General features: G+C 41.4%; 1 protein-coding gene across 1 annotated transcript in view; it reads right to left on the bottom strand.

Moving 5' to 3' along the window:
* Positions 1-25,743, bottom strand: part of PHF2 (PHD finger protein 2) — a 198,340-nt gene that overhangs the window by 148,944 nt on the left and 23,653 nt on the right. The gene's annotated exons all lie outside the window — the stretch shown is intronic.

Below are 25,743 nucleotides of genomic sequence, written 5' to 3'. Positions count from 1 at the left end.
ATCTCTCCTGATCACCTGCCCTTTAAATAGCTGGAAAGATCCTTTGAATGCTAGAATCAGACTGGGCAGTAGTTAGCAGCACTCATGCTCCACCCATATTTCCCCCTCCTTAACTTCTATGCCAGTTTCAGATTTACATTCAAACACCTGCCATTTTTCAGACATCAGTCCATCCTCCAGCTTTGCTTCCCATTTTTGACACTCAGCCTCTTCAATGACACTTGCCTGGATAAGTGAAAATTGACAACAACAGCATTTACGTAACACTTGAAGCTTTATAAAATATCTCAGTTTATAGTAACAATTACTGAGGGAGGGAGGTGCTATCACTGTTTTCATTTTACAGGTGAGAAAATGGAGGCAGACAGGAGTGAAGTTACTTGCCCAGGATAACGCTACTGGCAAGTGATCTGAGGATGGATTTGAACGTAGGTTTTCCTGATTCCAGGTCCCACTTACTCTATCCACTGGACCACCTACCTGCCTCAGGATGCTGAAGAGGTCCCACGGGGAATTTGGGGAAGGGGTGACACAAAGGTAACCAATTGTGATCAATAAAAGGCTGAGTTTGGTTTAAAAAAGGAAAAGAACATTCACAAGCTGGGAAGTATCCTGAGAAGAGTAACCCAGGATGGGGAAGAGCCCTGAGTCCATATCACATGAGGACTGGTTAGAAGTGTAGCCTAGACAAGGGACCCAAAGAGGTCATGAGAGTGACCTTCAAGCATCTGATATATAGAGCAGGGATTAGATTTATTCTGTTTGGCCTCAAAGGGCAGAATGAGAGAGAGCCATGGAAGTGGCAAAGAGATCATCAAGGTCTGGTGGCACTTAGAGCTGTCCAAAAGTGGCATGAGCTTTATCTAGAGCGGTGAGATCATCTTCCTCAAAGAGCTCCAAGCCAACACCACCCAACCACTAATCAGGGAGTTAGACTGGGGATCCCAGTCCTCCTAAACCCTCCTGCCTTACTGTGATATACACCCCCCATTAAACCCGTCTGCGTCTTGTTCATGCATACTTGTTTACATGTTGTTTCCCCGTTAGACTATGAGATCACGGAGACCAGGAGTTGTTTCTTGCCTTTCTTTGTATCTCCATCTAATCAATGCTAGTTGAATTGATTTTGGGTAGGGGTAGGGCTTGACGGGAGTTGAGTTCCCTTCCAAGTTCTGTAATTATGTAAAAGGTTTACTTTCTGTCCCCTCTACAAGCTCTGGTTACTTTTCTTGCAGCCCCTAACTTTCTTCTACAGTTTTATTCTGTGAGAACTCACAGCCAATCCCCTCCACGAGGCAGTTCTTCTACCAGGGAGCAAGGAATACAGACCAGTACAAAAAGTAAGCCTTACACGTTATAGAAAGCAGTTGTAACATCTGAGCAGTGATTGTATGGGAGAAATATGGGATTTGAATGCAGACTCTGTGACTTAAAGTTTCCTCTTTTCCCTACAACATGCAGCCTAAAGAGGCATGTCCAATGCAAGGAGCCTGGCCTTGTATGGTCCGATGGAAAGAAAATTGTAATATACGTGTTACTCACTCACTTCTGACCTTAGGCAAGGCTCTTTACCATTATGAACCTTGGTTTGCTATGTATAAATGAAGGAGATAAGTAGATATTTGAATTTCCCTCCAGCTCGAAGTACCTCTGCCCCACTGTCACATTTTTTCGTTTATTTTTTTGTCCAGACTTAAAATGGGGTGGGGAACTCCTAGTGTAAAAACTCCCTCCACCAATGTAGATAAGTCTTTCTTTAGTAATTTATACTCTTACGAAAGCTGTCTAGAGCCCTAAAAGGTTAATGACACTGGGCTATATACTTAGGTGTGATAGGAGGAGGAGGAGGAGGAGGAGGAGTGGTTAACACTTATATAATCCCTACTGTGTGCTGGATATTGTACTATACTAAGCCCATTTCAAATATTAACTCATTTGGTACAGCAATCCTGAGAGGTAGGTGTTATTATTATCCCCATTTTACAGTCGAGGAAACTGAGGCAAACAGAAGTGATATAACTTGTCTGAGGTCACACAGCTAGTAAGTGTCTGAAGCCAGATTTGAACCCAGGTCTTCCTGAATGGAGACCCAGAGCTCTACCCATTGCATCACCTAACTTCCTGATACATAACATTTGTAATAGAACTTGAACTCAGACCAGTCTTACCTCTTCTATCATACATGTAGGAGTAAAATGGTTTAAAGCAGGGTTCTTAACTTTTTCTATGTCAAGGATCTGTTTAGCAACCTAATGAACCCTACGGAACCCTTCTAAGACTAATGTGATTTTCTTTTATTTCATAATTGAAGGAAAAGCTAAATTTCAGTTAGAGGGTAATGAAAATAAAGATTTTTTTTCCCCATCTAAGTTCATGGCCCTTAAAATCTATCCATTAACCTCAGATTAAGAAATCCCTGGTCTATAGGTTAGAGGTGTTGAAGGGAACACGAAATGAAGTACTGATGGTAATAGGAAAAACACTCTTAAATGCCTAGTTTCCATTGGGTTTAATACTGGATTCTGGGAACAGCATTGTATTAAGTTATAAATGGCTCAAGAGGCAGGTAATGAAATCTCATGACATCAACATATTGTTTCAAGTCAGGAAATGAGAACTCTAACCTCTTATTAACTATGCCCCCTTGGAGCAAATGAGAAACATTGCCATATTTCCAAGTCCTCTTTGAGATCAGCCACACCCACACCCAAGGCATTTGGTTAGGTGGCAGTATTAGATAACTTGAGTAGAATGAAAAATCACTGAGGTCAAGAACTGATTTTCTGATTTGTCTTTGTACACCCAGTGACCGGCCCAGGGCTTTGTTAAATAAGTGCCTTGTGGTTTGAATCGGATTGAGTATGAACTCATTGAGAAAAGATTACTGTCTTAATCATTTATCCTTTATATTTCCCCTGAACCTAGTACAATGTTCTGCATATAGTAGGTACTCAATAAATGTTAGAATTAGGCATTTAATTAATTAACTAATTAATTACCTCTTCCAACTCCAAAAAAGCACACCTGACATCCCAAGGGATAGGTCTTCTACAAGCCATGGATCTGAAATAAAAATCTTTTTGGAAAATCACAGGGGAGGGAAGGCTTATTTGTTTATTAGGATTAGTTAAAACAACACGGACCTTCTAAATTCCTGGCACATTTATTTCTCCTTTTTTTTCCTTCCCTAATCCAAACACGGCAAAGAAAATCAAATGTGATCACTGTTTAGAGTCTACATTCAGTCCACCAATCTTAACCTACTTGGAAATATTGTTAATGCCTTCGGGGACCTCTTATTGCCTTTGCTGGGTCCCTGAACTCCTTTTCCCTTGAGCAAGAACACAAAGACCTAAATGTCTATAAAAAAGAGAAATATTTTCAAGTAACAAGACAGACAACATCACCACAACTGCCTTGTACAATCACAGGCAACGGAATCACGTGTCCCTGCAATTCCCCAGCGTAAGGGTGTTGGTCCCTGTGGTGGTAAAACTTGCTTTTGCTCCCACTTTTTCATATGTCTAACGTACGGACCCTCGCCACCCTCACCTTAAGGGGAAGATTTCCATTGGCAAAAGTGTTATGAAAACAGAAATCAGGCTACATTTTGAAAGAGTAATTAAACGTCACAATAAATGCAACGCATGATTCCAATCATTCAAAGCCTAGAACCTTACTCAAATAGTTTTGATTATTTCTGGTGATGTTAATGCTAATATGTTCTACAAACGTGATGAAACAGACATGCAGGATTTCTGTTGTTATCATTTATTTGTTTTAGACATAAGGTCATCTCATCTATTTTTTAAGCCCATGATTCCTTAGATAGTCAAAGGGCAAAGTTATTTGCACGGTAACTTGCAAAGTTACTGAGATTAATAAAAATCACAGGAGGAAGGCTCCTTCAACAAGGACACCACACTTACAAAGCTATGAAGTTATCACAGGGAAAGCTATAAATGTTGTCATATCTCTCTGGTCATTTTTCATACATTCTCACAAACCTTAGAATATAGAATTAAAAGTGAATTTTGTTTCATGCAAAGAACCATAGAGCTACATGAAAAAAGCTCCAAGCCTGACTGTTCTTTTGAACAAACACAGTCACCCACTTGCAATCAATGAGCTCAGAATCCTATCCTAATCTCTCATTCATTCCCAACACACATGCTGTATTTTCCAATGGACTTAAGTCAAGGGACTTGAGATAGTTACAACTCTGGGTGCCAAACATGTACACCCTGAATCCCAATCTTTAGTTCAAAAAGGTAGTTCATACCACCTGTCACCAGCCTGAATGGCTCCACAGGATGAAAGGCAACTAAAACAACCCTATTAAGAATATTTGAAAAGTATGACCTTCACAAAGCTCGGAAAGGGAGGGGGAGCTTGGAAAACAGTATCGATGACTACAACAATGCCAAGAGAAAGAAAAGCAACAAAAATAGAAACTAACTGACCAAGCTCGCCACCCATGAGGAGATTCCCCTCATGGGGACACCGGGCTGGGGCCAGGGGGTGACTATGGATGTGGGAAATTGCATTTACTATTAGATTGGACTGATACATTAGTTTTGCTAAAATGCTTTCTTCCCCCCTTTTTTATTCTTTGTTATAAGGAGTGGCTTCTTTGGGTGGCAGGAGCAGGGGGACATTTGGGGATACGAATGTGATATAAAAACAAGAGATACTCATTTTAAAATTTTAATGAGTAATAAAAAAATAACCTGGAAAGGATTACCAGAGGTGTATCTAATACTAAACCTGAACACAAAAGAAAGCTGCATAACACTCTTAAATGGTACAAAACTAGAAATTTCAAATGTCCAATCTGACTTGACCTTTTAAGTTATGGGAGCAGGGAAAGCTAGCCATTGGACTTGGACTGGTGTATAAGTAGTTAAAATCCACACACATTCCGTGGATTCCCTCTGGTCAGATGTTACAGCCTCTCCAACACAGCTATGAAACTGAAGGCAGCATCTGGGGAAGAGAATTTGAATTTACCTTTTCGAAGTCCTCTCTCAATTCAGGTAAGAATTATTTAAATGATCATTACCAGACTTAGAAGGCAAGAGATTGCATTGTTTCTTGACTGCTTCATCTTACAAAAGATTTGGGACAAAATCTCCCCACCAACTTCATTCATTTATTTAATGAATATTTACTAAGCATCTGTGGTATACAAGACACCATCCCTGGTGATGAGAATATAAAGGTAAAACACAGACCCTGCTCTAATCAGGAGAAAGACACACATGGTGCAATAGCAAACGTTGAATTTGGTGCAGAGGAATCTGGTTTGGATCCTGACTGCTACTACCACCTGGGTGAGGGTGGGAAAGCCATTTCAATTCTCCAGACCTCAGCTTCCTCATTTATACAATGAGAGGGCTGGACAGGATGGCATCCAAGATCCCTTTCAAAGTCCAACAGAACAGTCACTGAATGTGGATCAAAGAGAAGATATGAGGGTACTTTAGCACACCAAGACCAAGGTTTTGCAGCTCACAGACCTAATTCTTGGTGTTTGCTCTACCTGGAATGCCCACTGCCCTGTTTTCTTACCTGCCCAAGTCCTACCCATCCTTCAAAGCCAGCTCCCCTTAAGAAATCCTTCCCCTCACCACTTCACTGGCTATGCTCATCTGTCTTTTCTCTGAACATTCAGTACTCAAAGTCAGCAACACTGGAACACACTTGATTATGAGCTATCTATCCCTTCTTGACTTAGCAGATGATGTCTAAAAGCTACTGTGGACAAAAATGCCACAACCGTACACCCAGGTGTGATGAACCTCACTTGGTTTGTCCTGACAACCAATACACACACAATCCACCAACAGGCATAGAGAGCAGAAGTGTGTCCTCCTCTGACACATTCTTCAAGAAGCTAAATCACCCATATGCCAAGATGAGGCATCACAGGAGAACTTTAATGTCTTATGTTACTACCTATTTCATGTAAGGCATCATAATTTAGAGGAAGTTCTTTGCCATGATCTTCTCATGTCTCTCCCACATCACAGTCAATCCCCTCCCTCGCCTCCTAGAAGAGAATAGATGTACAATGAAGATATGCTGGAAGAGAGGTCAATGAATGAGATACGGCAGATGTACAGTGGTCTATCTTCAGGATGGCTTTGTGGAACAAGAACAATGTGATTTAATTAAATTCACCAAGAATCTATGAAACATTCATGTTAGATATACAGTGAGCTCTGCAATGCCCAGCTGGAGTGCCCAAGTATTGTACCTGTAGTCACTTCTGCTTGATCCTCACATCCCGCAGTAACCCGCACACCAGCCACACACCCCACAACTCCTACCCATCACCCTAAGTGACAGAATGTGGGACATGTCAGAAGAGATGCAGCAGGATTCCATGAATCTGCCACTGAGACCCAGGAGACATCGTAGAACCTAGAGAAGCACTGAGCAGCCTGAACCAAGGAGTGTGACAAGAAGTACAATCAAGCCTGATGCTTCATGGTAAAGAAGAACTTCAGAAGTCAGCCTAGTCACAAGCACTTCCTCTTCTACCAGGGTCAAGCTGCAACTGCTCTGCACAAGCACACTAATGATTCCACCATACGTCCAACAACAGGAACATAGCCTAAATTCCAAGTACTACAAACTGCCTTCTTCTTTCTTGCCATGGGAACGTTGCGCCTTTGTTAGTTTGTGTTTGCTCATTCTATGTACTAGCTTGTTGTAGTTATAAAACAATTAGCCAAACAGCTTCCATCGGTATTTATTTCCTATTACTACTCTCTTTCTTCTCTCCCCTACAAATCTTTTTTAAAAGCCCTCATTCCTCTTTTGCAAATAAATCTGTTGGATGTGTGTGTATGTGTTTCTATATATTTGTAACATGAAAATCATTGTGCTAAGCACTCTGGATACAAGGGCAGAAACTAAATGGTCTCTGCTCTCAAGAGTCTTACATTCTATTGATGAATATGAAGACAGGATTTTCTACAGGGTAATCATGCGTACAATCTCTTTGTACCAAAGAGAGATCCAACAACAGAAGACAGAAAGCCCTTTGGGCTTCATCATCGACCACCTTGAGGGCATTAACACCCAGGGGCATTTGCCCTTTATTAAATCTCCCTCTCTCTCAAAGTATCCAATCACTTGCCTTCTGTACATCTGAGGCAGACACATCATATCAACTTCCCAGGGCCATGGCTCCATAGGATCAGAGATGTTGAACTGGAAGGGATGTTTGTGATCACTGAATCCAACCCTCCTGGTTTACAGAAGAGGAAAGAGAGCCATTTGTTGGGGGTCATACAGGACCATGCCAAGCAGAGCCTGTGCTCTCTCCGCTACAAAGTCATTCTTCAATCCACCACATATCTCCATTTCATCTCTTCCATTTGGGAAATGATTTTCCTCACTCTACAAGCCCAGATGTTCCACAAGTTGCCTGAAATAAGCTTTTATAATCAAAACATTCAGTCCACAGAAACATCTACTGAAACTCCAAACTCTCGTGCTTTGATCTGGGAAATATCACTATATATCAAGAAGATTGACAGCTCTGTTAGAACTTTCATCTCAAAGCCCTGCACCACCTTTCATAAAAGGGTTTAGGACTAGGACTGCCAGCAAGAACATGTAACAAGAAAGAGCAAATTAATCATTGGTCTCAACTTCTTAATAAAGTACTTCCTGCGGGCCAGCTGAGGTTATGGCTCCACCTCTTCATCAGGGTAGTTGGGTTGGGCTCCATTTCTCCATTTAGTTCCCTCACCTCCAAAGAAAGGCCCTGCAGAGGTCCACCTACCTAGAGTGTGGTAGCTTTTCAGGATTCAGGGAAGCTCCCATGAGTTGCTCCAGCAGCTTCAGCCACTGAAATTAGGGACATAGTTAGGGATAAACACTTCAAATAAGGGAATGCTAGAGACTTTCCCATAAAATGCAAAGTCTCTGCCCTCTCAGACACTCACTGCGTCTCTGGAGATACCAGTCCTGAGCTGGCTTCTCAGTGTCCTGTTCAAGGCCACAAAGACAGTAAGAAATTATTGGCGGGTCTGCCCCTGAGCAACGGGAACCTGATCCAGAGCACTCCAGTATTTGACAATTACAAAAAGCCCATTTAAGGCAGTGCATGTGCCTTCCTCTCCTCTTTCTGAGGCAATCTCAGCACATATAATGTGGTAACGATCCTTGGTGTTTACAGAGAACCTCTTACAAAAAATCATAAAAGGCCAAGACAGATAGTCTGGTGAAGGGGCAAAAACACTGGAAAGTTCAAAAGACTTGGCTTCAAATACTGCCTCTTTCTACCTGCATGCCATTGGGGGAAGTCCTTTAGCCATTTAGACTCTCTGGGCCTCAGTTTCCTCTTCTGCAGAATGAGATGAGCTTTAAACTCACTTCTATCTCTAAATCTATGACCTCTACACATGCAAAAAAAAGTCTGATTTTATCCTATGGCATCCCTGTGGTTTCTAATTTATCTAAGTGTATGTATCCTTTTCAACATGATATATTTCCCCTGTCTTTTTCTAAGATTTTTCTGCTCTTAAGTTCATCTTGGAACCCAGACAGAAGCATGACAAAGGAAAAATGAGACAGCTCTCCCTTTATGCAAACAAATCCCATCCTATGAGAACGGGAATCATCTTTTAGACACTAGTGCAGTAGCAACAACCCAAGGGATTTCAATCTCACCAACAGAGCGCAAATACACAATCTGGCAAACACTTTAGGGCTCAGGGTCTGTAAGGAAATGGTCTTCAGTCAATCCCCCTGAAAGACGCAGAGGCTCATGGGACCAATTAAAACAATTCATATTTTGGTAGCACTTTTAGACTGACAAAGGAATTTGTTTTTCACAACAACAACCCTGTAAGATAAGCAGGGCCAGTATTATTGGCCCCATTTTACAGATAATAAAAATGATGCTGTCAAAGTCTGTAAATGTCATCGCACTGGAGGAGGAAACTGAGGCTCTAAGGAATTGTGGTGTGCCTCAGTCATTCACTTGGTCTCCAGATCCCAACTCCAGCAGGAGGGAGTTCCTGTGGTTATATTTGGTTTCTCACTTTTCTGCCAAAATGGCAGTTAGATTTAAGGATGCTTTCCATCTGGAGAAACTCAGAAAGGTGTAAAACCTCAAGCTTTACAACTTCAGTAGCTGAAATTAAAAAATACAAAGGTTTTTGGAGAGGTTTTCTTAGTTTTTTTTTACTTTTAGAAAGGCAACAAATGGTGTCCAACTTTTCTTCAGGTCTTCAATTAGCCCTGGGAGGATGGGGGATGAGGGGCTCTAGATTCTTCAGTAAGATTCTGACCCATTTTCAATGACAGCCTCTGATGTGGAACTTTAATCAAGATATAAAATAGAACAAGAATGAAACAGATAAAGTAGTTACAAGGTTAGCCTCTTGCTCACTAAACAATCATTCCCTGACTAACTCTGATTTTCCCTTTTGATTTCTGACTTTGAAACTCCTAGAACCACAGGATTTCTGAGCAGGGAACTGCTGAGGCTGGTGGTGGCCAAGAAGAATCTCTTTTGTGGCATCACTGACAGGTGGTCCAACAGCTCCCACTGGAGAACCTCTACCCACCAGAAACTCACCACCTCTTGTGACAGCTGGGTCCATTTTGGATCAGCTCTATTTATTAGGGCCTTACCTCAAACCAAAATCTTCCTCTCCACCATCTTTCTCTGATGTGTAGAGCTTCCAAGTCCTGAAAAGCCCCTGGACTTGTCAATATCCTCTCACCAAATGGCTCATTCGTTAGTTTGGATATCGAGTTGATATTTCCTCGCACCAATGTCTGCCCACTAGAATTTTTCTCCTGAAATTCATCAGCCTCCCCAATCTGAAGGGAGAGAGGTAGCCTCAAGCCCCCTTTTACCTACAACCTATACTGATTTTTTCTTTCCTAGATCAGAAATAGAGAAGATAGAAACTCTAATTCTCTTCCCTCCATCTGCACACAGTCTGAATCCAACCAAAGAAGGTCTTCTATTCAGGCAGTTACTTTAGGAAATAAGTCACTAAATCACTCAGTTACTTCTACCCCCCAATCCTTCATCAATACTCTAACGGCACTGAATCATTTCAGTTTAAGTGCTTCAGCCTGACCACAGTCTGCTCTGCTCTGGATCAAGCTGTTTCTTAAAGGCATGGAATCTTTGGGAGGCTTAACATGAACACCAAGGTCAACAGAACAGTTTTTAAACAAGTCAAATAGGGATTAGTGATTTCCTTGCAATACCATTAGTTTAATGGGAGGGGAAAAAGAAAAATTCCAATCTAATAAACAATGAAGTCTTAAAGAAGAAAAAAGAAACAAAACCCCCAAAGTCCAACGCACCCAACAGAACTCGAAATCACAATCCTCATGGAAAAGTGAAATCTATTTCATCAGACTCAAAGAACTGTTTAAGGACTACAGTAGCCTGATGGTGGAAGAGGCTACCTTAGGAAAGAGGGAGCTCTCCATAAATGAAAGAGGTTGAAGTCTGAATCAGGTTGACCATGGGGACAGAGCTTAGAGCTAAGGGGAAAGGTGAAGGCTGCCAGAGGAGTAGTTTGAATTTATTATAAGAAAACTTGCTAGAAATGAGAGCTAACTTTGAATGAAAATAGGCTGGCTCAGAAGGTAAGGTTTTCTCCATCTGGACTCTGGCAATCTTCAAAGAAAGGCTTGATGAATGTATAAGTGAGAAAGCATTTGTTAAGTATTTCCTATTGTCAAGCACCATGCTTAGCCCTCAGAATACAAATACAACAATAAAAATAGTCCCTACCCTCAAAGAGCTTACATTTAAATGAAGGAAAAGATACACATACGGGAATGATGGCCAGGGAAGGATGCAATAGAGAATACCCACCTTGTAGAAGGGACTCAGGCTTCAGGTAAGAGTATGGAAGACTTAGAATCAAGAAGTCCAGGATTAATAGCGCCCTACTTCAGACTTACTGTGTGACCCTAAGCAAGTCACTTACCCTTTCTGTTGCCTCAATTTTCCTCATCTGTAAAATGAGAAGGTTGGACTCAATGATCTCTAAGGTCCTCTCCAGCTCTAAATCTGTTGCTTAGAAATGTCTTAGAACTGAAAGTTAAAGGGAAAAAAAAAAGCATAACACTGTTACTACATTGGACCAGATTACAAAACAGGCAACACACTTAATGTTGGAAAGGAAATTTCAAATGTTGTATAACACTGAAAATGTTCAGGTGCTGGGTCCAAGATTGTGGTCTGGGTTTCTGCCAAGCAGATCCCTCCTGCAACACAGCAGCGAGGCCTGATTTCTAACTCTTCAGCTACTTCAGAGTTCGTTTTTCATCTTTTGAAAAAAAGATCTTCCTGTGTTCCGAATTCTCCCACTGAATGAACAAATGACCTCATGTGTTTATCCGTCCGTGCAATGGAACGTATCTCAACTCAAGAACACCTTCAGTTCTCAGAAATTGGTGAAGACATGCATCCAAAGAAAAGGAAACAGCGAAACAGCTTATAATGAGAGCTTAGAGAGGGGGTCAGTTGGGCCACAGGCCACCATGAAGAAGTTGGGCAAGAAGTGGTGGCATTTAAAGCAAGGCTGGATGAGCAAAGGGAGTGTCTGAGGATCCCAAATGAAAGAGTGTTTCTTACAGGCAGGGAGCTGGTGATTACTGTGAAATAAGCCAAGGTTAGAAGGAGTCTAGAGCGTACAACCAACCCAGGGGATGTTGGGAAGCTATTAATACTGAATGAGTGAGTGGGCTATGGGGGTCAAAGGCAGAAAGATGTGAAATCCACATGTTCTGGCCCAGATCAAAGTGGTAAGATCAAGCAGGGCACAAGAGAGGGCACTGGTAGCCCAGACAAAGGAAGAAGGAAACTCTTTCACAATCTCCATATAGCACTAGTGAGAGTCAAGCTCCCAGGACAGGGGCTCGATGACCACCCACAGCCTCACTCTGGAGCAGCTTTTCTAGTGCAGGCAGAGGAGAATTGGTAGGCATGTGATTCCCCTCAGAGCTAGCCAAATCTTCAAAGTGCAGGTGATTTCACCTGTCAATGGGTATCTCCCAGAGAATCTCCACAGTTGTAATATTCTCCTCCAACCAAGGGATTTCCTCTGACATCTTTGAGGCTTGAATATGTCAGAATAGGCCCAATGAAGATGCATATCTTGACTGGAGAGGTGGGAGGGGAAGGGCAGAGGGATATGGAGAGAAAGGAATACTCTCACAAACACATACCCTGGGTGACCCCAGTCAAGCCTCAACCTGGGCTCAGTTTCCTCATCTGCAAAAACCCAATAACAACATAACCTCTCTCTCAAGGCTGCTGAGAGGATAAAAGGAGATAATATTTGTAAAGTGTGAAATACAGATCCTAGCTGCTGTTGCTCAGCCCCACCTGGGCCTAGTCCAGGACTGGGAGATGTCTGTGTGGAAGGAGCCTTCAGGACAGACATGCCCTCAAATGTCAATGACTTCAGCAAAGAGCTAATGGTATTTCTTGGACAAGACGCACCATGGTGGACTTGTACGTCAGAGACAGGGTGTCAAAGCTTGTCATGGTGACTGCTATGACTCACATCAGCGTTGTAGCCATGACTAATTTGGATTTGCTTAGGGGTTTTTTGGTGGTGGTGGTTTGTTTCTATGTTTTATCCCAACATCCAGAAGTTTAAATGCAGTCAGACAATAAGGTGCGATTTGCAAATCTCTTCAAGTCCCACAACCGTCCCTCTCCACTCATTTGTCCTCTTTGGGGAGGAACAAAGACTGACAGTAGCATGTTTTATGAAAGTTTTATTGCACTTGCAAAATACACTTAGGCACATTTACAGATCAGTATTAAGCTTTATAATAATTAAACATTAAAACCAAATTGCACTTCTCAAAATAAACAAATGAGGTACACAGTATGCTACACTACCCAGGACTTTTATGCTCCTCTTTTTTCCTCTTTTTTAAATCAATTCGGCCATCTGCAAAGAGTATTCCACTGGTTAGCTTGTACCAAGTAGGATGGCATGCCTTACACACTCAGAAGGATCATGAAGTGACATATTTTGGAGTTTGCTGGGAAGCTTGCCAGGACTGGGATGGCCAGGCCTTGGCCTCTGGAGTGCCAAGGTTCATTTGCTCATGAATGAAATGCAATCCCTGTGATAAGGCATGGGGAAGTCCCTCACAGTCCAGTGCTCCCCAGGCTGGGCCACTGAACTGAACTCAGTGGGTGGTTCGTTTCAAACTGAAATCACCAAGGGCAAGCTTCATCCTCCCTGATCAGCAGCTAGTGAGGATCTGTAGCCCTATCAGAGGTAAGATGGCAAAATGGTAAAAGATCAGGACTCAGAAGTAAGTCTCAGTAGGATAGGAATCCGGGTCTTGATTCTAAGCCAACCACATCTACCCACTTCTCCAAATTCTTGCCTGAAGCCAGAGTCCCTTCTACAAAGTCCCTGTTCCCTGTTCCATCCTTCCCTGGCCACTCTTCACTGCGTCTTTTCCGGCATTTAAACAAAAGCTCCTGGAGGGTAGAAAATTTGTGAGGAATCTATAAATCCAAGTTATCACATCACACACACACACATATCACACACACATACACACACACACACACACACACACACACACACACACACACACACACACACACACTCCCTCACTGAAAAACAGGAAAGAAGCAGGAATCTACCAATCGACAAGCATTTATTAAGCACCCAGTATACCAGATACTGTTCTAGGCACTGTTAATACAAAAGAAAAAGCAGAAACATTCTGTGCTCTCCTTCTAAAGTCCCTATGAGCAGAGAGGATGCCCCTATTGTCATACTAAAGAGAAAAAAAAAGATAAAGGCCCCCACATTGTGCCCACATTCCCTGACTTTTTAAACTTGTACTCATGAGATAATGAATTTTGAAATGCACTGCACCTCTAAAGTGCTACATAAATAAATCTAAGCTTTTCTTAGGATTACTAAAACTATTATTATCAGGCACTGGATAAAAGTGCTACCCTTTTCAACAGAAGAGAAACGGAAATCTGATGTTTACCTAAAAGATTCTCTGCCATAAGAGTCCAGACATTGTCAATCAATCATTCAATGAATCAATCCACTCTCTCCTGTGTGCCTCTCAAATGTCCATGTCAGCCTATCCAGTCCAGGACTAGCCTCTGCTGTGGGGGAGATAAGAGAAGGCTAATCAGTCCTGTCTCTAGCTTAAGAGCAGAGAAGCCTCGCCTGCAGGAATAAAGTCTTATTTAATTTCAATTCAGCCAAGCACTAGTAACCAACATCATCATGAGGGGGAGGATATTAAATGATCTATTAAAAAGGTAATCTGGTTTAACTGTCAGAGAAATGGACAATGGGGAACAAGTTGGGTGGGGTTCGTTCTTGATAGAGAGGTGGCTTTGTGGCTTTATTTCTTTTTTCTCCTGTACAAGGGAGTGTAGCAGCCAAGATGACTTTGGAGATCTCAGAGTGTCCAGAAGGATGCTGGTCAGCAGCTGGTTCTACAGGGTCACCTTTGTCACACTGAAAGTCTACTGTTCATTCACTTCAGGCAAAAACGTGTGTGTGTGTCTATGTGTCTGTGCGTCTGTGTGTGTGTGTGTAAGTAACAGTAGTGGAGAAAGGGCAGAGAATCTATATTACCCAGATACTTCAATGTTGGCCGTCCATAGCAGACAAGAGACTGCTGAAAGTCAAAGACTATATTTACTTAATGTTTGCTTGTCATTTCAACACAAGTCTAAAGAGTCATCCAAAGCAAACCTAGACAAACCTGCATTCACCCTAGATAAACTAGGAACCCAATAATTCTAAGAGCAGAAGCCAAAAGGGATAAAAACAACCAAGGGATGGATTGCTCTGCCGGGCCTCCCCAAGGTTCCCTGCCCCCCCAGCTGTTGACCCTACTGACTACAAGTGGACTATTCCAACCTTATATCCCAATACTACAGGGATAAGGAAGGAATTCAATGAATATCTTTAAAATCTTGTTTAATGTGCTATTTAAATTTTACTTAAATCTCTTCTAGAAAGTGACATACTTCCTTTTTCTTGGAAGAGAGGTGACAGACCATGGGGGCAGGAATAGATTATGTTCAAGTTGCAGATGCTGTGAGATAGTTACCTGGCAAGCTACTCTTGCTTCACAGTTTTGTTTTGTTATAAAGGAGAGGTCACGGAGAGGAGTGGGGGGAAGAATTAATGGGAAATGACCCATGTTAAAAACAAAAAACATCAGCAAAACTTTCAAAATGGTTTATTCTAGAAGAGACATTGACCCTTTTCGTTATAAACTGAGGTTTCTGTAACTCTAAGCTTTGTGTCAGAGGCAGATAGTTGAAGTTGCTGGCGGTTCTGGGGATCATTCCATGGTCCCTCTTGATGGGAGGGAGCAGTTGTGACATTTGGAGGAAATAAAATGACTTGAGAAACTTCTCTCTGACTGCAAAAGACAGTTACAGGGTTTCACACAGACAAACACAAAAATGATATGAATTTATCTTTGTTTCTTTTCGGTGGATGGAGTGACAGGAAAGATCAGAGCTGGCTGCTAAGGAGACAAGGTAATCTTTCTATTTCTTCTTTTGCTAATTGAGATAGAAAGAGAATGGAAAGTTAACTCTTGAGAGAGATGAGCACTGATCACATTCAAAATAATCAAAATATTTGCTGGGAAACACAGCTCTACGGAAAATTCTGAACGCCAAGGAGACAAATGAATCAAGTGAGAGAAACAAGAAATTTGTCCCTTTGACGGGTAGGTGACAAAGGAAAACTACTAAGAATAAAAAAAGTCCTGTCCTCATGAGAAAGACACTAAATTCTTTAAAAGCATTTAGCGAATCTTATGGAACTTGGTATTTTGCTCATTAACTTCCTGTTTAGCTCTTTTAACCAGTGACATGTTGGTGGCTGCAGATGTTTTGCAAGGAACAGCTAACCTCTCTCCCTGTCACCATTGCTGCTGCTGACAGGGATCGAAGCAGGCACCCCAGCACTGAGCACCCTGCAGCAGGCCCCGGGTCTTCATGGAGACCAGGTAACCATGTGAGCATAATCAGCTTCTTGAAGATTCAGCCTACGAACTTAACCACATAAAATGACGGTGATTTCACACGTGCAAATACAAAATGCTGATTATCCTCAGCAAGGACAATTCAAAACTAATGCAAATAGATTATAAAACAAATGGTTATCTTTCATGTAACCCAGACAGTGGAAGGCCAGCCCTGATAAGCAGTTCCACTAGGCAACAAAAGACACAATGGTAGGAATAAGTGAAAGCACCTTACACTCACCCATACTTAACCTGATGGAGCATCATCTCAGGCCAGAGATTATGACCGGGGAAATGGTAGAACAGGGGGCATATAACCTTTTACCTCATCCACCAACCCTGAAGGCTCCACATCAATGGATATCTCTAAGCACCATCCTTTACTGAAAAGCAGAGAAATAACTCATCTTTCTAAGGCAGTTCTTAACCTGGAGTCCATGAATTTGGTTTTTAAAAAATTATTTTAACAACTGTACTTCAACTTAAACGGTTAACTTTGTAATTTTGATGCATTTTATTTTATGCACTTAACAATATGATTCTGAGAAAGGGTCCTTAGGTTTCACCAGGCAAAGGGAAACATGATTTAAAAAAAAGAAAAAGGTAAGAAATCTCTGTTCTAAGGAAACACACCACCCACCAAAGTCCAAATTCCACTGGGAAGATATGAGCTCATTTGTACAGGATCTGGGATTTCCAGGTAGATGCCACAGGTTCTAGTCCCAGATCTATCATTTGCTTCTTGGGGGATCTTGAGCAAATCCCTTAACTTCTGAGACTCAATTTTTTAATCTATTAAATTAAAAAGAATGAATATGAAGTGAAGGATAATATCTGCTCTGCCTCTTTTACAAAGCTGTTATAAGTCTCCACTATTACTTTCTTCTCCACCAGGTTACATATACATACAAGGAAAGAACAAGTCCTGGAGCACTTGGCCATGACTGCATGGCCTGCTCAGCCCCCTGACTTGGGAGAAGCACCAAGGCAGCCCCCTTCCCCAGTGCACCTCCAGGAGAGCCTGCCTTCTCTAGCTCTTCCAAAGCAAAGAGGGAGACTCAAGGGGCCTGAAGCTTCTGGAAATGATGTCCCAAAAGCTTTCTCTAGACAGACTTCACAGAACAAGGTGTTTGGATTTCTCCAAGCTGGGGTGGGTCCAGCTGTCAGGTGAAGAGGACCTAAGTAAAAGTCTTCCAGGATTCCATTTCAGAATTCTCCACAAAGGAACCACTGCCCTGAGAAGCAGATGCTTATCATGAACCCTAATGAGTTGACCCAAGAGGATGTTAGCTTTTAAAAAGAAAAACAAAAACAGTCCTTCTCCAATAAGTTAAATGAAACCAAGTTTTTCTTTCCTTTGCTTCCTTCTATCCTTCACTTGCAGGATGATTTTTGGGTTAAGGAAAGCAGGGTGTTCAGAGACGAAGACCTAAGAGCTAAAGATAACAAATGGCCAATCTACATGCTACACCTAATGGAAAGAGACCTAGAAGAAGGCTCCCAGGACATTGGGAAACCCCCAAGAATTTAGAGGAGGATTCAGAGAAGAGCCACCCAGGACATAATGGGTTGTGATCAGCACCATTGGTGGGAGTATCTTAATTGTGAAAAAGCCACAAAGCCACTGGAATATTAAGTACTGACAAGCTGGATCACGTCTGAAAGAGAAACACCAGGATGACCAGAAGGTAAGAACATGTCATACAAAGAATATTTAAAGGAATTGGGGAGGTTTAGTCTAAAGAAGAGAAAAATTCATGGGGGATGTTATAACTGTCTGCGTATTCTTACAGAGCTTCCATGTGTTAGAGGGAGTCAATTTCAGTCAAATTCAACAAATATTTGTAAGTGCCTACTAAGTGAAAGGCACTGTACCAGAGATAGGGCTGAAAAAAGTCCCTGACCTCAAGATTACCTTCAAATGGAAGGAAAACATTCATAAGCAGATATAAGGCATAAATACAAAGTAATTTCAAAAGAGAGAAAACAAGCAACAAGTGGAGAGTTCAGGAAAGACATAACATAGAAGGCAGCATCCCCGCTGTGCTTTAAAGAGACTAAAGACAGTTTAGTCCCTATTAGTGGGAGTAATGAATTCCATTAAGTGGTCGAATTATTCGAATTCCTGCTGCATATTTCCACTGGCCAGGACCCAACTGCCATATTTTACATAATTATAACTTAGAATAGTATAACCACTTTATGGGATTCATTATTCACACTAATTGAGACGTAACTATTAACGAGATAGAAGCGATTATATCCCAAACATGAGGACCACTGATGCAAAGTCATGGAGGCAGCTAATAGAATGACACACGTGGGATGGCTAGCAAAAAAAATTTGATTGGAAAGAAGAGCGTATGGAGGGGAGTAATATGAAATAAGAGAGAAAAGAATGTGGAAGTCATGTTTTGGAGGGAGAAGATGAGCATTTATTCTGTCCTCGAAGCAATATGGAACCACCGATGATTTTTGAGTAAGGGAGTGATATGGTCAGGCATCTATGTTACCAGTATCAACTTGGCAGCAATTTGGAAGACAGATTGTTAAGAGAAGGCAATGGAAACAGGAAGTCCAATTAGGAGAGTAGTAGAATAGTTCAGGACAGAAGTGAGGCTACATTCATGGGTGGAAAGGGAGAGATGCGAGAGCTTTGTCCTTCTGAACCCTAGGAGGAATGACTAGAAGGAATAGGTAAAAGTTTGCAAAGAGATATTTACACTTGGTTTAAGGAAAGAATTCCCAACAACTGGAGCTATCTAAAATATAAAATGGACTGCTTCAGGAGGCAACACACTCCCCTCCCTAACAATCCTCAAGCAAGGACTAGAACTTTACTTGCTAGCACTAAAAATAGAGCACTGGGATTAAATGGCCACAAGGTTCCCTTCCAGCTCTGTGACTCTGTAAAGAATATTTGAAAACAGTCTCTTCCCCTTTCACTGGCATCTTCTCAAGGACAGGGATGCTCCAGAATATGGCTACCAAGCACACCCAGGGCAGCTAGGTGGTGTAGTGGATAGAGCACCAGTGCAGGAGTCAGGAGAACCTGAGTTCAAATCTCACCTCAGACACTTGACACTCACTAGCTGTGTGACCTTGGGCAAGTCACTTAACCCCAATTGCCTCATCTTGGGTCATCTCCAGTCATCCTGATGAATATCTGGTCACCGGATTCAGATGGTTCTGGAGGAGAAGTGAGGCTGATGACCTGCACAGCCCTCCCTCACTCCAAAACAAAGTCAAGTGCAAGTCATGTCATTATTTCTCTGATGGCATGGTCTTCTTCAGCAATGAAGGATGAACATACCAGGCACACCCAATATAACAATGATCTCATCAGAGGAGGGTCAGGTCTACCCAGAGCCAGGAGGCAAAATGTGGCCCTCTGTTAATAATGTAAATGAACTGCTGAAACTGGGTTAATAAAATGAAGTTGATTTTTAAAATAATAACTGACATTAATATAGTCTTAAAAATCTGCAAAGTACCTTATCTACTACCTTATATCCTACTTCATTTGAGTCTCACAAAACTGTGAAGGAGTTGCTACAGCTATTACTAACACCATCTTACAGATTAAAAAACAACTGAGGCTCAGAAAGGTTAGGTACTGGGGCACTACATATAAAGGACAGAGACGTCCCATACTTAATGGAATTCTGGGTCTATAAGTGTAGCATGCATGACATCTCAGACCCATTATTGTTCAATCTCCATTTCCCTTTAACACTTTGGGCCACCACCATTCAATAGACTCATAGTCAGTTGGCGTGATAGAATCTCTTTGGGGAATCAATCACATAAATCCTTCCAGTAAATAAAATGGCCAATGGCCATTCATCACTGATTTACAATATCAGGAAAGAGCTATTAATCTGCCTATCCTTTTTTTTTCACGGTCACACAATTATTAAAATGTCAGAGTTGGGATTTGAACCTAGACCTTCTTGAACCTATGTCCATCACTCTTTTCACTAAGCCATGCTACCTAAACCATCTTAGGAAATTCAGATGTACAACTGACACAGCTAGATATCTTTGGATATGCAATGGATGAATATGTTCTCAACAACAAAAATCTGTACATATATATATATATATATACATACATACATACATACATACATACAGAGAGAGCTATGCATAAACCCATATTCATAAAAAGTGTATATAAATCCATGATCCTGTAGATCATGGCTCAGATCCTCAAGCTGTGGAATTACACGGACTGAATTTAACCCTGGGGAGCATATATAGAAAAACAGTCACTGTTACCATTATCTCATTTTTTTCACCTTTTTTGATAAGAGTCCAGATAGAAATGGTCTTGGAACAAGTTCCTACCCTGCATTACTCTTTTCTGTTTAATGTACTACAGGCTTTGCCCAGGTGGCTAAAATAACTGCTTTTTCTAGTTAAATAAAGGTACATGGATATTAGTTTACCCACTGTAGGCTCACTGGAAGCTTTCTAAGTACAACTCCAGTATTGGATGAGACTTCAGATATGACTGGCACATGTAGAATTTTGATCTCCTCTTATGGATTTCTATATTTTGAAAGATTTTTGTTCCATGTAGCTTGGAGATTATTCTATTTGGATGGCTCACGGTGATGTCCAGACATTGTAGGAAAATGTGAAATTATCCAGTGTAGTTTAGTGATTGCATTCTCTCATATATTTTGAGTTCTGTATTTGTAGTATGGGGATTTATCATCTGTCTGTCCATGGGAAACAGCAAGCTTCTCACATATAAAATTCTAACCACCAGGTCATGTCTGGCTAGATGCACAATTGGTCCTAACTGTTTGCAGCCTGCAGTGATGTGTTGCATGGTTTTTGCCATTTCCCTGCATAATCTACACTGACCACTAAATCCCATCTTTTTAAGGAAAACTTTTCTTCATCTTCAGTTGCTGGTGGTATTAACTTAGCCCTGAATTGATACTGCAGACTCCTCTAACTCCAGAAACAAATCTCCATGATGCAGCTATTTGTTTGATGTCTCTTTGTCCATCTTGTTAGAAGCAGTAGTAGTAGATGTAGTAAGAGAAGGAGGAGGAATAGTGCTGCTGCTGGTGGTGGTAGGATAGTAGTAGTAACAGTGGTGGTATTAGTAGTAATAGCAGTAGTAGTAGTAATAGTGCTGGTGGTAGTAATACCAGTAGTAGTAGCAGCAGCAGTAGCAGTAGTAGTAATAGTATACTCCTTCACCATGTCATTTCACAAAACCTTAATACAAGAGTTTCCCTTTCCAAAAAGAAACCAATATTGTCTGGATTGTCAAAATGGTTTTGGGATGCTTGAAATGAACTGGAAATGAACAATCTTGTGATGTTTGCTGGGTTTTTGCAATAGAGGGTCTTTAGCCAAAAGCTAATTCTGAAAAGTCTGGGTGATATTGTTGTTACATCTGGCAAGAATTGGCCATGTCTATGGTCAGAACACTAACCCAAGGTCCTGCTTCACACCATCAATCTTTTCAGTCCTGGGCATAAAGAAGTCTTTCTCGGGAGGCCCAGCTGGATTGTCTGTCAGAACTCAGAAAGTGGATCCATCCCCATTAAGAACTTGCAGGGCACATTTCCCAGGAGCGGAAGGTTAGTGCTTCTGTGAGGTCTATGGGGAAATCAGTATCCATTAGGTAAGGCTATGCTATAGAATTTAAATTCCTTGACTATACTTTTGTTAGAGTCTAAAATAACCCTTAAACAATAACACAACAGAGTCTTATATTTTGAACTTTTATATTCCTTGCTGTAAAGTAAACTGAATTCACACTCACACACACACACACACACATACACACACACACAGACTTCACTTTTAAAACAAGAAGATGTAATTCAGTTAAACAACTAATTTTCCTCTTCTTAATGTAATATCAAATAATAAGTATATCTGCATATTCTATATTAATAGTCAGAGCTATCCCAACAATGGAATGAATGCTTAGGGCAATAATGAGCTTCCTATCACTGGAAGTCTTCAAGCAGAGAGACTGGACAACCACCTGACATGATACCATAGGGGGAAAAAATTCAATGCTTTGGGAAAAAAACTAGACCAAATAATCTCTGTGGCCCTTTTTATTTCTTGGATTCCATAATTTTTTACAGACATTATTTTATGGAACTAATACATCTCTGCTCTCTAAAGAGCTTAAGAAATGGCATTAGTCTGAGTATTTCCAAAAGGCAATAAGGGTGAGGAAAAAACCTGAATTCTGAAAAATAAACATTTTGATAAAGGTGGGAGACAAGCGCAATCAATCCTAACTTGTTTGCCAAATTTCAGAACTGCCTAATGAGGAGGGTCCAGAGCCACAAGGGTAGCTACCACCACTCCGATGACGTTTGCTGGGACTCACCATGGGTGTTCTGGCCACCCACAAAGCAGAGCAGTAGAAGCAAATGGAAGTTTGGTCATTCTTGATCCTCTCCAGTGAGATGCTGCCAACTTGTTCTATTTCTTAAATTTCTTCTGATTTATGAGAGCACTGAGGTCATTCTTTCTCCCCTGCATTTTTATGTGGTGCTTTGTTTACACATTACCCCCTAAAGGCATTGTGAGCATTTCACTGGGAAGTGATTCAGGAAATCACTTGCTAGAAATGAGAACTCAGCAAGGAAAGCCTTTCTTGTTCCACCAAGAGGGAAGGTCCAACTCCCTTCCACTAAAGTCCTACTCAAAAAGGCCACCTCCTCCAGGAAGTCTTCCCTAAACCACCTTCCCCAAGTGGGTAATGACCTGCCCCCTCAGATTTTACACACTCCAATACACTCATCAAGGAATGTTCTCTATTAAAACTGTGTTGAAGCCTTATTCCTCTACTAGGTCCACTTCCCCTAAAGAGTAAGGATCATGTCATATTGAAACTCGTTTTACATAAACCCTATCTCCCCAAGATCTAGAACAGAACTCTGCAAACAAAAGAGGTTTAATAAATATTTGTTGCACATACTATATTATACATTAGGGCTCATGGGAAAAAAGAGCCAGGTTACACACTCCACATTTCTAAAAAACATAAGTACTGTTTGAAAGGTCAAGGTGTCCTTTGGAGTAAGAGTGTAAGTAAATAACCCTGAGGCTTCACCTCATAGCAAGCAGATTACCTGGCAAAGATGATCAAAGATGGGAATAGTGAATGTTAGAGGGACCAGAGAAAGCCAGGCACCCCAATCCATGGCTAGTAAAGCTGTGAATTAGTACAACCGTTCTGGAAATAAATCCACAATTATGCAAATGGAATAGCTAAGATGTTCATACCCTCTGATTAAGGGATTCCACTGTTAGGCACATCCCCAAGGAAGCCATTGACAAAAAGATGGCTCCATATACACCCCAATTTTTATAACCATGATGGCAGAGAACTAGAACCAAAAGAGATGCCCAGCAATGGAGAAATGGCTGCACAAATCAGGATACTGAACGTAACGGAACATTACTGTGTTCTAAGCAATGATGACTATGACGAATACAAAAAAAGCATAGACTTAGATGAACTGGTGTAAAGTGAAGTAAAGAAAACCTGGAAACAAATATCCATAATGACTGTATCAATGTAAGTGGAAAGTACCACCACCACAAAACGTTAGAGAATGAATTGTGAAAAACCCCAAGGAACAAGTCTGGCTTCCATAAGATATAACAGAAGAAACATTCCTTATCTCCTCTACTCTTACGAAGAGCTAAAGGGAGCCCTGGGAAGTTCGGCTTATTTTTTTCCTCTCCTCCCTCTTTTTATTCTTATTTTTAAAAATTCATTTTAAGGAATGGCTCTCTGGGAAGAGGAAAGAAGAGGTCAACAGAAAAATCAAGGTTATGTAAAAACAATATATATATGTACATATATATATATATAATCTATTTTTAAAAGAGTGGAAGAAAAACATGATTAGTTTCTCTGAGCTCAGTTTCCTTCACTGTAAAATGAAAGGACAGATGACCATTAAGGTCTCTGTTAGCACCAATGTTCTATGATTCTGTGATTCTAACTTAAGAGCTTGTTAAGAGGGATGTGTTTGGAACCCTTGGCTGAGGTTAGAATGGAAAGTACTTGGGAGAAGGGGCAGTTTTAATCGTTAGATTTGTATCCTCTGAGTCTAACATAGTACCTGATGTTTGCTGAATGACTAACTGAGGCTCTGAGAGCAGGTGTCAGAATATTCACCCAAACCAGGCCCTGGAATCATGCTCTGCAAGTCTATCTCTGAACCAAAGGGTAAAAAGCAAACAAACAGGTGTTAATCCAAGTCCTCATGCCAGTCTGTGTTTGCTTAGCTCAGTCACTCCCAGTAACTGGAAACCTTCCAGTGGAGGGGAAGAACTCTGAGCAGGAGGACAGGTAAAATCTTTAATAATCATAGCATCTCCTAGTCAGATCACCATCTAAGGGTAAGCACCTGGAGCCAGGGGCCTGATTCTTTACCCAGCTCAGTGACTGTGTGAACCCTCTAGGCCTTAGACTCTTCATGTGGGAGCTCATCAGCGATAAGATTGTCCAGTGGCCTAGGCATAGATGGGATTCAGCAGTACCTTCAGACCTAGCTCTTCATGACAAAGACCCAGACACTGTCCATGGGAGCCTTCTCATTTTCAGACTAGGTATCGAGATAACTAATGACTCAGGAAGGGCACAGTACCTTAGGGAAAGAGATGTACATTTAGTCATAAACCTGAGAAGTCACATTTCAAGATTACAAGGCACTTTCCTCACAACAACCCTACATGGTAGGTTGTGCAAAGTACCATCATTCCTGTTTTACAGATGGGGAAACTGATACACAGAGAAGTTAAATGCTTTGCCCAGTGTTATATATTGGAGCCAAAACTTGAACCCAGGTGACAGCTGACTACAAATTCACTGCTCTTTCCAGTATATGCTCCTAGACTGACCCCGTGAACCTGCCTTTTCATTCCAGAATGTTCCAGTAGATCACAGTTAAGAGAATCTCAGTAAGAAAGGCCATGCCTTATGGCTAAAGACAATGTAACCTTGAAGAAATAATGAGGGACTTGGAATAAGATATCCTATTTTAGAGCTGCCATGTCTCCATGAGCAAGTCACTTACCCTCTCAATGCCCCCAGAATGGAGAGCACAGGCTGATGTGAGAGATAATGGAGAGGCAGCTGGTGGCACAGTGGTGGGTACAGTGCCACTGGCACAGACTTTTACTAGATCTGTGATCCTGGGCAAGTTACTTAACCTGTTTGCCTCAGTTTCTTCATCTGTAAAATAGAGGTAAACAATACAGCATTGCTGGGAGAACGAAATGAGATAATATTTGAGAGGGAAAATGCTTAGCAGAGTGCCTGGCATACAGTAGGCACTATTTAAATGCTTATTCCCTTCCTCAATATTGTGGAGTCATAATGACCAGATTTAACCATTGTCTGAATGAAGGATGAGACGGAGGAATGACATAGAGAATGAACACAGAGTAATGCCAAGGTTTCAAACCTGTAACTGAGAGGCTAGCCACACCACCAAGAGAAGTGAGGAAAGTCTGAGGGAGGGCAAAGTTTTGAGAAAAGGGTGACTAATCTTTCATAAATGCTAAGTTAGCTTTATAATATTTCCAGTCTTTATATCATCTGGTAGCCCTGCTCTGACAGTCAGATCCAAAGGGTTCTCTTTCCCTTGTGCCAATTTCAGGACCTTTCTGGTACTTGGTGCC

This window comes from Notamacropus eugenii, chromosome 3 (genome assembly GCF_028372415.1).
Source record: "Notamacropus eugenii isolate mMacEug1 chromosome 3, mMacEug1.pri_v2, whole genome shotgun sequence".
NCBI classification, from domain to species: Eukaryota; Metazoa; Chordata; class Mammalia; order Diprotodontia; family Macropodidae; genus Notamacropus; species Notamacropus eugenii.
Note: the sequence above shows the minus strand (reverse complement) of the source record. Positions and strands in the feature narration are given on the sequence as shown.